The 13326-nt window shown below is 47.9% G+C and overlaps 1 protein-coding gene across 1 annotated transcript in view; it reads left to right on the top strand.

Annotated features, from left to right (window-relative positions):
• Positions 1-329: 329 nt before the first annotated feature.
• Positions 330-13326, top strand: part of LAMA5 (laminin subunit alpha 5) — an 81081-nt gene continuing 68084 nt past the window's right edge. Inside the window, 1 exon segment of the mRNA XM_018073843.3 lies at positions 330-468. The gene's annotated coding sequence lies outside the window, so the exon portion shown is untranslated.

Genomic DNA, 13326 nt, shown 5'->3' with positions numbered 1-13326 from the left:
GCTTCTCCCTCTGCATCTGGTAACGAGTTCTTTGTGTCCAGGTTCCTTTGCCAGCACTCCATGCATATCTGCAATATAGAAGGGATGCTGCTTAGAGCAGCCAAAATTCTACACTGGGTGGTTGAGGGGGTTTTTGAGCCTTTTCGTGTTCCTTTTTCCATTCATGCTTCAAATCAGCGCAAACAAAAAGTTTATATATAGATTTGCATCAGTAGGCTTACACCCTGTATTTTCTGAATTGCTGTCATACCTGTCTTGCTTTGTACCACGTTTTTCTGGCTGGGATTTAAGTGTTGGTTTTGTACTTTCCAACAGGGCCAGTACTGCGACATCTGCTCCTCTGCAAACAGCAACAAGGCCCACCCCATCACAAATGCCATTGATGGGACCGAGCGCTGGTGGCAGAGCCCCCCTCTTTCCCGGGGGCTGGAGTTCAACCAGGTCAACGTCACTTTGGACCTTGGACAGGTAACCCAATTCCCTTCTTCGTTATGTTGTAGGTGGTGCTGGTGAGGACCTGCTGCTGTGCTTCTAAAATCCTTTAGTAGACCTCTGTGGAAGTGTGGGACAAAACCCACTCATTTAGTAACGTGGCATGAGGTTCTGGTTAAAATATGGAAGGGAAAACCTTTTGCCCGTTTGTAATATTAACTATATTAATACAGTTATAACAAATTGTGTGTTATTTATTGTTACTATTTAGATTCTCCCTAAAAGTTGAGTCACTTGTGAAACCCACCACATTTTGTAGGTGCCATTTCCCCTTAGAGGGTACCTGCCTCTTGAAGGGGGACAGTTAGCAAGGCTTCACCCCAAAACTGGAAAATATAGCCCTGAGAAATTCAAGGTTGCTCTCTAAAACTTTTAGCTGGTGCATTTAAAACTTTAAAAACAGCGAGTCCGTGCTGAAGATCTTCCTATAAAAGACAAAGGATGACAATGGATGTTTGGTCTCTAATGCTGGCAAGTCAAAGGGAATTACCATTGTAATAGCAGGGCTGCCAGCCCCCACTGCCTCCTTGGCTGCTCCTATACATCCACAGAGCTGTCCCTCTGGAAGTGGAGTGTTCTCTCAGTTTTTCCTCAGCTTAGAGGGAAGCAGCAGAAAAGATGCCCTGGCTGGAGTGCAAAGGCAGGAAGGCACTGTAAGCCAGAGATCTGAAGAGCTGAGGGATGTGGGTCTGCTTTCTGGTATGGAGCCACTACTCTGGCTGTTGGATGGGGGAACTCCTCAGTCCTTGGCCAGGACAGGGTTGTGTGAGACACCCCTTCTGCAATGCTGAACAGTCCCAGCTGCTCCCTGGCAGCCTTAGCCCTTGTGATTCAGCATTTGTGGCATTTGCTCCATAGTTTGTAAGACTTTAGCAGACACATACTGAAGGGCCCCCACGAAAAGGTAGGGATGGGCTCTCACCTCCTCTGCTGTGCTTCCCCAAGCTCTGCTACAAGCCACATTTGAGTTCTCCTTGACTGGAAGGTCCATGGGATGGGGCAGTTGTGGAACTGTGGGCAGCTCACCTCTTGCATAGGAAACCTGGCTGCTGTGATTGCTCAGCAGCCTTTCAGGGGCTGAGTCACTGCCCCTGTGGGAGGTTGCACTGTTTGCAGGGATTTTGAGCCTTGTTGGACACTGAAGCTTTGCACTGGCCTTGCAGGTGGCTTTTTCATCCTCTAGTGGAGTAAAGGCTCATTTGTCACTGTGGTTTGTCAGGTGTCTGACTCCAGATTTACAGCCATGGATACCTGGGCTGTATTGATGAGGACACCCTTCTGTTAGATGCCTCCAACACAGACTGTAGTCCCCAGGATTGTCTCTGCCCTATAGCACTCATTTGGAGTCTCTCAAAGACCCTCCACAAATTTGTTCTCTCCCACAAGTGCCAGCTGTCCAAAGCTGTGCTGTGCACAGCACCAGTGAAATATCTGCTAATGCCTGGGGCACACCAGGCATCACACAATAGCTGTGTGGGCAAAGCCTCCCGGGGCTGCACACGCTGTGCTGAGCCCTCACCAGCGTGGGTGGCATCTGCTGTGTCTCTTAGAAACATCCCAGCTGGCAGGGATGTGCTGCTGAGTGGATTGCTTTGCTCTCCCCCTCTGTCCAAGGGCCAGCCTGCCATGTGCCTTTCTGATCATTCACGTCTTCTGGAGAGGGATTTTCAAGGACCAGCTTTCCCTGGGAGCTTCTCCTCCTCTTTGTCGTTCTCTGTGGCAACTTTCTGGCTTTAGGCCAGCTGTGCTGTGTTTCCTGCAAGCTGCTGCATTTGGCTCACCTGGGGGTTTGTGGCTTTAAGAGCTGCTGTGCTGGGAGCCAGAGCCTGGAATAATCTGGAGGGGCTGCAGTACTGTTAAAATGGAGCTGAACACCTCCCTCCTCTCCTGAGTCTATTTGCCCTTGGTACCCAGGGAGGTGGGATTGCATGATCCTTTCTGCAGGATTGGTACCAGAATTTGTATATGGTGCTGCAGACAGATGCTTTACCTGGTGTGGATTTTCTCTGGGCTCACAGACCCTCTGCCACCAGTGCAATACATCGTACCCAGCTGGTCTCAACAGCTGGGCAAACCAAAGGCTCCAGCCCATTTTTAGTGGATTCCCCTTTATATGTACCCTTATTGCATGTAATTGCTGTAATAACCTGTTTATGCTCCTGGTGAGAGTCAGGTCTTTGCTTTTCCCTCCTTTGTTTTGGTAGGTCGGGCAATAGAAACAAGATGAAATGTTACGGAATCTCTGATTTCCTCCTTTTGAAGTTGAGTCTGGTTGAAAGGATGGAAGAGAGAAAGAGGAATTCTTGGGACCCAGCAGGGTGAGCACAGGATCAGGCCAGCGTACCTGGCAGCCAGGCTTTAGAAATTCCTTGGATACCTGTGAAACAGCACAGGTAACAACACCCTCAAAGGCACATCTGAGAGCAGGGCTTTATTTTGGCTGGCAAACAAGGCCTCTCCTTGCTTCGTGTATCCCTCTAGGGAGCTCTTGGACCAATTAAGATTTAATTTAAGGGACTGATGGCCACTAAAAGCCTTTATCCCTCTGGGGAGTCATGAGTGCCTGGAGTGCTGGAGCTGATGGCATGGGGGCACAGCAAGGGCTGGCACAGGGTTTATGGTGTCAGCCCCTTCCTTTGCTGCTGTGCTCCCCTGCTGGCTTTGACCCTCTCGAGCCAGAAGTGCTTAATTACCCGTTGGAATCAGGTTTCTCCAGCATTTGGCGAGGTTGTGGCAACTGAGAGAGGGGCAGTTAATTAAGCAGCCTGTTGGTCTTTGCTTTTCCTAGCTGGGAGCTTGCTCTCCTCACAGGGATGTTAAAATCCTATGGGAAGGAGAGAAGGAGGAATATTCACAGCCAGCAAATAAGTTAAAGAATGGCTTGGGCTGGCCACCCAGCTGGTGTGAGGATATTAAACACTCGCCTCATGTCATCTTAGTGCCAGCAGTGGCCTAATCTTAATGACTTCATCAGCAAGGCGGATCAGGGCTCCCACAACGGTTTGGGAAGAGGCTGTGTCCGATTATCTGCTGGGGAGGTTGGATCCGAACTGCTCCTGCTGGTGCTGTGTCTGTTCCTCCCTCCATGAGGATGAGTGATTTTTCTTCTTGCTGAAGAGAGGAGTATGAAGAGGGTGGTTTTTTTTTTATATTGCTTTTAATCATGATCTTGTGCTTAAAGATTTAGTATATTTAGGATGAATGGCTGGGCTGCTGCTTGGATTTGTTGTAAAATACATCATGGCACCAAGGATGAAGCACAGCTCAGTCTTGCAGGGTGGAAGAATTGACTTTGCTGTGTTGGGAGGACACTGCTGTTGCTGGACAATGTGGACTTGTCAGAGTCCCAAACCTGGCTGTCCTACCTGGCTTGGAGGGAATAGGTCCATGGTGTGATGGAGGCTCTTCAGCTTGCCCCACTTCTGCTCAGCTCCAAGCTATTTCCTCTCCTGCCTGGAGGCTCCAGACCAGCTGGAAATGGGGAAGTGCCTCTGCTGCAGAGGGGCTGTGCAGAGGGCAGAGGGACAGGAGACCATGACTCACTGCCACCCTGGGAATTGTCCCCTGTGATCCTGCAGTGATTAAGTGCCACAGTGGGTGGAGGGGAGGAAAGGGTGTGATGGAAGATTCTTTTTGTTGGTTTTTTTTTTGTTTTTTTTTTGTTTTTTTTTTTTTTTTTTTTTTTACAAGAAGGTCATTTGAGTCAGAGCTGACAAAAATCAGGAGGTTTAAAGAAACATGAATGGCTGGCTTTTTGCCAGGCCCCGACATCTTCCTTGCATGAAGGTGAACCCAGGCCAGCCCTTCCCAGAGATGTTTATGGACAGTTGGTGCTTTATGATAAACTCTGTGGGGAGGAATGCTCGCAGTCATGCAAGAGCAGGAGCTTCGTGCCAGTGCTTGCTTGAGGTTAATTACTGCAGTGAGAAGGTGGCTGGATTCATCCCCCATCTCCCCCCGCGTTGTCTGCTGGCCCTGGTGACACTGGAGAACAGAATTTCAGACTGAAGCTTTGCAGGGAGTTTTGATTTACACCCCAAAGGTATTTAATCCAGCAGTGCCTCATGGAGGGCACACAGCCTCCCCTACACACCCGTGACTGGCAAGAAACACCATTCACCTCTGCTGCTGAGGAGAGAAGAGAAGCCTCCTCCTTTGGAGAGGTAGAGAGTGTTACTGCTTAAAATGCAGCTCCCTTTCGGGTTAAAAAGAGAAAAATAAAGTTTCATTCATTGGTAACTCATGAAGATGGAAAGGGAATTAAAGGGATTGTGAGAAAAGACCCTGGGCCAGTCTGAAGGTGTGTTTTGTAGTCACTGTAGGATGTCTCTCTGCAAGGGAGTAGTTTGATAACTTACTGGGTGCTTTGGGAAGCATTTCATGAGGTTTCTAGTAATTACAATGCCAAAGCTGCCACTTTTTCTGGCCTCTGGACTGATTAACTCTTTTAGCTCTGAAGTGAAGGTGTTGATACACAGTGCACACAGGGCACTTCAGCCCTTGGCCAACAGGCTGCTGGTCTTTCAGTGCAAAACTTTGCTCAAAAGGAGATGGGTGTTTTTCCCCAGGTGGATTTTCAGGGCATAAACCTACTTCTGTCCCCTCTTGCACTGCAGATGTGGCCCATCAGGACTGGCTTTGCAGGATACCTACAAATGTGCAAATGTAGTCAAATGCCTGACTTGCATGAACAGCTCAATCCTCTTTGTGTGATTTCTTGTTAATGAGTATTAAATTCCTGCTCATCTTTGGCAGATCTGGACTGGATTAGACCTGGCCTAATGCTAAAGGAACATCACTGAAGCAGTACCTTGTGTGTCACAATGCTCTGAAATCTTTCACCTCAGTTTCTAACCTTCCACTTATTTTCATTTAATTGAAATAATATTGGAAGCTGATGGTGGAGATCTTCAGGAGCCCTCTTTGAAAGGCAGCTGGAAGGAAAGCCTTGCAAAGAGATGGGCCAAGGCTTACCTCCCTCCCAAAAGCCTTCAGCATGCAGATGAATCTGATGTTTATTCCCTGGCTAATTAATTGAAAAATCCTTCTTGATGAGTGAACTCATGAAACAGCAACAGAATGCTTGTGGTTGTTCCTGAAGGGAGCTGTTGCTTAGTGGCTGCTTTCCCTGGGCTTGGTGTGGTATAGGGAAGATCAACCAAGAAGCATTTTCAGCTGAAAACTAGGTAAATTTTTGCCTTCTTTCACCTTGTTCCTTTGGCAACTTCATTTCCATTGCTGTGAGAGCTCTTAGTGCCTCTGGGTGATGTAACTGCTGCCTGCATTTCCCTGTGAGACATCCTTGTTCATTCTTGCTGTACACAGGGGGAAAATTGAAATCAGTCTCTTCCTTTTCTTCCCCTTGATGGGGAATGTCTTCTGCAACATTTTCCCCAGCTCATATTGCTGGGAAATGCACAGTGTCCATTTCTCTCAGGGCCACAGGCTGCCTAATCTGCCTGGTGGGTTTGTCATGGAGCATTGCAAGAACGGGTGAAGATTTAAGATATTTTCTTTTTTTCTACATGGTTTTTACTTTTCTTAACATCTCTTACTGTTAAAGACTACTTGGTCTTCACTGTGCTGGGGCACCACTGTGGGAAAGGGGTAGGAGGGCTTAGTGACATTTATTGTGAGCTTTTGCACCTTAAATAAAGGGCTGGGGCGTAAAATCTCTAACAAAGACCTTCTTTCTCCAAATTGTTCTCCAGCTCTTGGAGCAAAAGCAGTATTAAAAATAAAGCATGTTAAGTAGGCTGAGCAGAAATCCTTTTTACTTTGAACAGCTCAGCCTATGGTCTCTTCTCCTGTGTAGAGTTCTCTGCAACTGCCATTGAATCCTTCAAAAGTAGATCAAGATCTTCTTCTGTTTAGAGACTTCAGAACTGTAGTTCCCTAATCTGAGATGGTCTGGGGCTCCCATTTAAATACAGAGCCTGTTCAGTGCTGCTGTCCTTTGCCATGGCTGTGGAGTGCAAGTGGGGTGCATATTTGTAATGCTTCTCTGGGAAAAGCAGAAAAGGTGTGACTGTGGGAGCATACAGCGCTGGGAGCTGGCACCAAGCCCAAGTGGATCTTCTCTTCCCTCCCAATTCATTTTCCCCTTTATTGTTTAAATTAACTTAGCTGTGAAGGCTGTTCTGTTTTCTTCAAAGTTGCAGTTCCCCTGACCCAGACCAGCAGCTGTCTTTTGGGAATTTTTTTGTGCCGATAAAGGGAGATTTTTATTTTTTTTTTCCTTTACTTGGGCCTTCTCGACCTTTCTGTGCTATTTGCCAGCTCCCACCAGATTCCTGGCTCCAAGGGCTGCGCGGGAGCCGTTCAGGTGAGCGGGAAGGGAGCGTCTGGTTGTTAATCAAACGGGCATCTCTCCTCTGGCAGCAAGAGCAGAGCCATCCTCTCCTTTTCAAACAGCCTTGCCAAACTCCAGGATCCAGAGCAGCCAAGGCTGAAACTTCTTTCCTTTTTGTTACTGCTGCTGTGGGTTGCTGTCAGGGAAAAGATGTGCAGAATAGCAGCATAGGTAAATCAGGGATGACATGTGAATTTTAATTGTATGTTATGTTTACTCAAGTCATGAACCAGTACTGCTTAAAATCAGTATTCCAGGGCTGCAATGAGTAGATGGTATTTCACTTGTAACACTTGATTCCCAAAGGACCTGCCCTGCCTCACGTCTGCCAGGCTGTGAGCAGGGAGAAGAGCATGGGAGCAGGAGGCTCTGGGCAGGTCACTCAGCATTGCAGCACCTTTTGTGACCTCCAAGGAGGGTGTTTCTGCCCATCCTTTGCATCTTGTACAAATGACCCTTGTGCTTAAACGACTTAATCTTCCCAGAGGCTGTGCTTGCTCTGCCTAGACCTGAACCAGGTGTTAAAATAAGCCTCAGCCTCCCTGCTCAGAACAGCTCCAGGTAATGACTGATGAAAGGATAATTACTGTTTCTAAGAAGTGCGTGGAAGATTGCCACTGTAGTTTTTCCCTAGATATTGTTGCCTATTTTAAATCTTGGTGTGATGAGAAACAAAGAGGCTAATGGAGAGGTCTCCTACCATTCCCTCCAGGCTGTCCCTTCCTTCTCAGCTCCCTGGGATTCTTCAAAGATCAGAAAAAAGCCTCGGGGCGAGCACGAGATGGGGAGAGGTCAGGGGAGCTGCAAGCTGGTGTATGGGAGGCTTTAGTTTGTAATGAATAGCTGGAAGGCAAGCCTTGTAATTTCTTGCTGTTCTCCTGGAAAGTGTCTGCTTGGCTGAGCTGGAAAACAAGAGCGTGCCTTGAATCGGGTGTGAATGTGAGTGGATACACGTGCTCTGGGGGTCAGCTTTGTCTGCTCTGTTTGTGGTTGTACCAGGCAAGTTAAAACAGAGCAGAACCGTCTGGGTCAGGCCCCTGTTTACTGGAGAGTTGTTTTCCTCCTTCAGAGAGATGTTACAGGGAGCGTTTTGGGAAGGTCAGTGTGCCCAGCGGAACCAGAGAGGTTCCCAGCTCTGGCACAGAGCATGCTGGCATCCGAATAAGTGAGTTAGAATTTTCTGTGATTTGGCTTATCCCATCTCCAGAGGGGGAATACTGCAACCATCTCCATCATTTTCTGTGCACAGCCTGTGTGCAGAAGCCTGTGCAGCGCCAGACAAGTGAGTACAAAATTGTTTGCAGAAGAGAATTTCTGGAGTCAAGCTCTTGGCTTGGCCCCACACAGCCCTTCTTTTCTGTCTGTCATCTTCTTCCAGCAAGTGACAGCATCCCTTACCCCTGTGGGGTGCTTGACTGTCCATGGACTCGTGTCCTCCAAACACACCCGAGTGCCAAGGGCTGTGAGCCTGGAGATGCTGCCAGTCCTGTTCTTCTTGAGGGTCTGGGAGACAGGCTCATCCTGTGGCATTGCACAGTCAGTTCAGTTCTTGATGCTTGTCCCAATCAAGATGAGAAGCCCCTCAAGTGAGCTTTTCCTGCTTCCTGGGGCATGTTTCCAGGAGCTGTCCTTGCAGTCCACAGCTCCAGCACAGCAGTGTACTGGCTTAGATCCACCGGGCTGGCATGGAGGATGCTAAATACACTTCTGATCATCTGCCTAGTCAGCTTCTCTGCTCTTTCAAGCCTGTTCTAGCCCCCTGCACCTTTCTTTTGATGCTTTACCAAGCTTGGTGCAGCTTTGCTTTCATCTCTGCCTTATCCTTTTATTATAGTCATAAATGTGGGCCTCTGGGCTGTGCCCAGCCTTGATCCTCAGCCGTTTCCTGTTTTCTGGATTCAGTGCTCTTCAAATTCCAGACCTCCCCTCCCATGTGTAATGCCAAGCAGTGCAGTAAATAGTACATTGCTTTCTATGTGACAGAAATTAAAAGGGAAACCAGTAGGAAGACACAAGGTGAAAGGCACATACCTGGTGTGATGGGTTGGAAGAGTCTTTAGAAATGGCTTATGAGGGGACTTGGGATCAGTGGCAGCAGATGAGGAAAATGTGGCCTATTCACACAGACCTGGTAGTTGAGATTTTGCTTCTGGAGGTGTGCTGAGGGGGTGGTTGGAGAGGAGAGATTGGATGTACTGGGAGATCTGGGGAGGAGGAGGAGAAGGCCTTGACAAGACAAGGATGGGACAGTGGTTTGGGGCTACTTTGGTCACCAGATCCTGACAAGAATGAGGAGAATGGTGTTACTTTGTTCTCTATAAGAGGACTTGCCAAGTGTTCTCCATAGAAGGACTTGCCAGGCATGACTATAAAAAGCCTTTGTTAACATGAGGTCACTGCTAATGGAAGGTGCATCTGGATGGTGCCAGCTCCTGTCTGTGCAGTATAGGAAGCCACGGTTCCTGTTTCCTCCAGGAACCCCAGCCTGGCCCCACACACCCTGATTTGGCAGGGCAACCAGCCAGAGACAGGGAGAGCAGAGATGGAGCTGCTGGTATGGTTTAGGAACTCAGCACCCACTTCCCTTCTCAGTCCCCTTCCAAGATGGTTTATGTTCTCCAGGTGCACTGGGTATCACCTACTTGATGGCAGCAAGGATGTGTTGCAAACTGGATGTGCTGCCACTGCTGGATTGCCAGGTGGCTCTGGAGCAGCTTCCTGACATGCTGCTTCCTGACAGGTCTGCTCAGGGCTAACAGCTCTGGCAGAGAGGATGAGCAGGTAACAGGGCCAGCAATTGCTGCTGCAATAAGACTTGACTGGGCTTGTCAGTCAGAGCTCCTGGAGGACAGTGTTAGTATGGTAGTTAACTGTCTTCCCCTTCCTTCTGTCAAACAACAAAATGTTCAGGGGGGATGATGTGGCAGGAAGCATCATGCCCGTTGTTCCCAGCTGCATCTACCTTGAGAAGTTTGGGCTCTGCCAGCAGGGTTAAACTGGCTGAGCTCCTGTTGCAGGGATAAGTGTCTGTGTTGCATGGTGTTCATGGTTATCTGGAACTTAAAACAGCTTCCCTTAGAGTAAGTTGCCTTTATCCTAGAATATTAGCATATCAATGATGTCTTTTTTCCATGTACCTGTATGCTAAAAACTGCATCTTTGATGGAGCAGATTTCCTGTCCAAGCCTGTGCGTGTAACTCGCTCTAGTTTGTGTGCTCTGCCTGAGAATCGTTTTGCATCTTCTGCTTGGCATCCTGAGTCCTACCAGTGGTTGTTTGCATAACCCATGCAGGGACAAGCAAACAGCCAAACTGAGAGTTGCCACAATTCTTTTTTTTTTTTTTTAGTTGCTCTTTCCTGTTTCTTTCTCTGCCTGCTTTGATACAGAGCTCTCCCTCACACTCTCAGCTGAGCTCTGTTTATGGGTTCCTCCAAGTTCCTGTCACTGTGGGTCGGAGCATGCCCTGTGACCAAAATCCAGCTGGCATGCTGCTGTAGGCATCTCTTGGATCTAGTTAAATGTGCAGGATGCCAAGCCTTGATGGGAAGAGGAAAAGAATGGCTTTCTGGTATTTGCACATAGTTACAAACTGTAATCACAGACTCATGACTGCAAACAGAAAGCTGTATCGCTGGCTTCGTCATGACTTCACTGTTGTTGTCCTGGCTGTTTGCTAAAGCTGTTCCTTAATCCTTTTCCAGGCTTTTGCAAAGTCTGCATCCACCCAAACTCAGTGGGCACAAAGATTTTGGCTGGACTCCAGGCTGGGGTTTGTTTTTTCATTTCTTTACCAGTCATTGCTTTCTGCCTCAGAGTGGTCTTGCTTCAAGTATCTGTAAATGGAGCTGTAAATGCAACGGGGTCTTGGGGGATCATGAGGACAAACCCTGTGTTCTTGTGACCCTCATGGGTCCAAACAGCAGTAAGAAGTCCACACAAACACAGTAGCTGCAGATCTCTGCTGGTGTTAGCAGTGCTTTGGGAATGTTAATCCCGCTGTGACCCTGGTATGTGCTGCTGTTGGGTCAGCTAACCCAGCTATGAATGGCAGTGTCATGGTGGGGAAACTTGCTGACAAATGCTAACATAGTGTGCATGGCTGTAATGCAGATTTTTAGATGAATAAACCTGCTTGCACATGTTGGGATTGGCTTTGTTGAAATCTGCTAACGACCAGAGCTTTAAACCCAGTGCAGTCAAAGCTTGCAGGGACCATGCAGAGGAATTACAGAAGGGCGATGCTGCTGAAATGCCTGGAAGGTGGGTGCAGTTGGGTTTGGTGCAGGGACCTAATATGTGGTGCAAGGGGCACTCTCTTCTGCTTGGAGCTGGGTCTTCTCAGTCAGTGCTCCAGAAAGGGACCTTCTAAAACCACTTGACTCAGGGAATGGAGAATTAAGAAAGACAGGGAATGGAGAGTGGAAAGGAAGTGGCATTTAGGTATACTGCTCTTGAGTGCCAGAGGGCTTGGGGTTCCTCTGAGGTTTGTGTGAGTCATTCATCTTTGGCATTTGGCCATTTGAAATGAGAAGCCTTTCAGGGGCTTTGGTGGCAAGCTGAGACTTCTCACGTTGTGCCAATTTTCAGCTAATTCGTCCTCTTCCGTTTCCTTCCCCTCCTCACCCTTCCCATGAGCGCAGGTTTGTGACAGGATATCCACTCCATTCAGGGGAATGGGGGAAATATTTGCTTGTAGCATGGCCATTTGCCAGGGTTGCTTTGTTCTCCTTGTCGCTGAAAGGAACGGCCCAAGGAAACCCTCGGAGCTGAAGCTGGCATGTGACTTGGAGTGGATTTCCTGCAGCTCTGGAAGTGAAATGTATGACATGGGGATTTTTTTTCTTTTCCTTTTCTTTTTAAATCCCATAAATGCAAGGAAAAAGAGGAGCTGGGTGGGTTAGACAGGTTGGGTCTGAAATCCTCTCTTTGATGGGAAATTGCTGTGTCACACCCGTACAAGTTGTGCCTTGTCAAGGTTAATATCAGTCTTGGGTTTTTTAGTTGAATTAAATGGCTGAGCTTGCAACAGGCCTGATTTTTTTTTTTTTTTCAGTAGAATTCAGTTGTGTGGTAAAGATTATGGTTACCCCTGCCCCATTCAGTGTGTAGCTGGAGGCTCTGCTTGGTGACACCCAAGCGCTGCCATGATTGCAAAAGGCCTTTCTGTCACAAATTCAGAGCTGTGATGATAATGGCAAGCAAAGTAGTGAATTGCAGTGCCTGAGGCTTAACTCCTTGGTGTGGTCCAAGCAGTGATGTCCAGGGCTCTGGGTGCTGGGGAGTATAGAGACAACTCTTCCTCAGTGTGATGGGCTGACACCTGGGCTGGTACTCTGACACCTTGCTCTGCCCACTGTGCCCTGTAAGACAGAAGATTTGGCTCCTGCTTGTCATAGGAGATCAGGTGGCATTTGTCTGCATGCCTGCTGGATTGTGGTGGGATCATTACATCACTGCCCAAGACCCTCAGAAAGCTCTGGGAATGTCTGATTCACTGTTGGCCATAGAAAGAGCAGATGCTGTTTCAAGTCTCATCCAGTATCTAAAGCACAAAATCCTATTTGTATCCTGTGGAAGGGGACTCAAGGGTTTCGTTTTTCAGCCCATGATTTAGCCAAGGACTTCCTGAACAAACTTAGCAAATCAGCAAGGCTTTGGCAGTACTGAAAAGGGTCTTACTATAGCTCTTTTGTGGTTTTTTTTTAATTTTTAGTACTGCAGGGCCTAGGATGCCTGGCCATGGAGCAGGTCCCAGATTTGTACAGCTCCTAGCACGCTCTGGAGAGCCCGTCCCAACAAGCTTGTGGTCCAAGCTGATGGAGCTGTGCTTGTAAAACTCTGGGTGTAAAAACCAGCCTGCAAGCTGTCTAAAGCACAGACAAGTATTCTTTTGTCTGACCTCTCCCTTTCAATTTTAAACTGGCCCAGGAACTCCTAAGAATATTTGAATACCTTGTGCAGTGAACCTGTATTGATACTACTTGCTACAACTCAAACAACCCATAGAATGTACAGTTGGGAACATTTGTTTGCTCTGGATGGTAGGAATGTCCTCTTGAAAATGTGCTATGCTTTGGTAAGTATGAATAGAGGGTTTTTCCACCCCCCTCTCCAGGTTTCTGAAGGCCAAAGTCTTGAAACGGCTTGGAAAGGCTGCTGAAGCTGTGCTGATAAGATATGCAGCAAAAGTGCTTGAGAGCCTAATGTAGGAACAGAAATGCCTAAGCTGTTTGCTTTCCCCTTAACAGTGTGAAAAATTAATATGTCTTATTAAGGAGCCTGGGGAATTGTGTGCTCACAGTAAGGGCTGCACTGAGATATTACTCCTGGCTTGTGTTATCCCTGGGGCTGGCAGCTGAAACGCTTGGTTTGGAGTTACTGGGTAGGAGAGTGGAGCTGATTTGGACCCTGCAGAGCCTCAGTTGTTGCAGTTTCACTTCTAGCAGTCTCCCTCTGGGTCTGAGCTTGCTGTAGAGATGG

Source organism: Manacus vitellinus, unplaced genomic scaffold (assembly GCF_001715985.3).
Source record: "Manacus vitellinus isolate BGI_N305 unplaced genomic scaffold, ASM171598v3 scaffold_26_pilon, whole genome shotgun sequence".
NCBI classification, from domain to species: Eukaryota; Metazoa; Chordata; class Aves; order Passeriformes; family Pipridae; genus Manacus; species Manacus vitellinus.
Note: the sequence above shows the minus strand (reverse complement) of the source record. Positions and strands in the feature narration are given on the sequence as shown.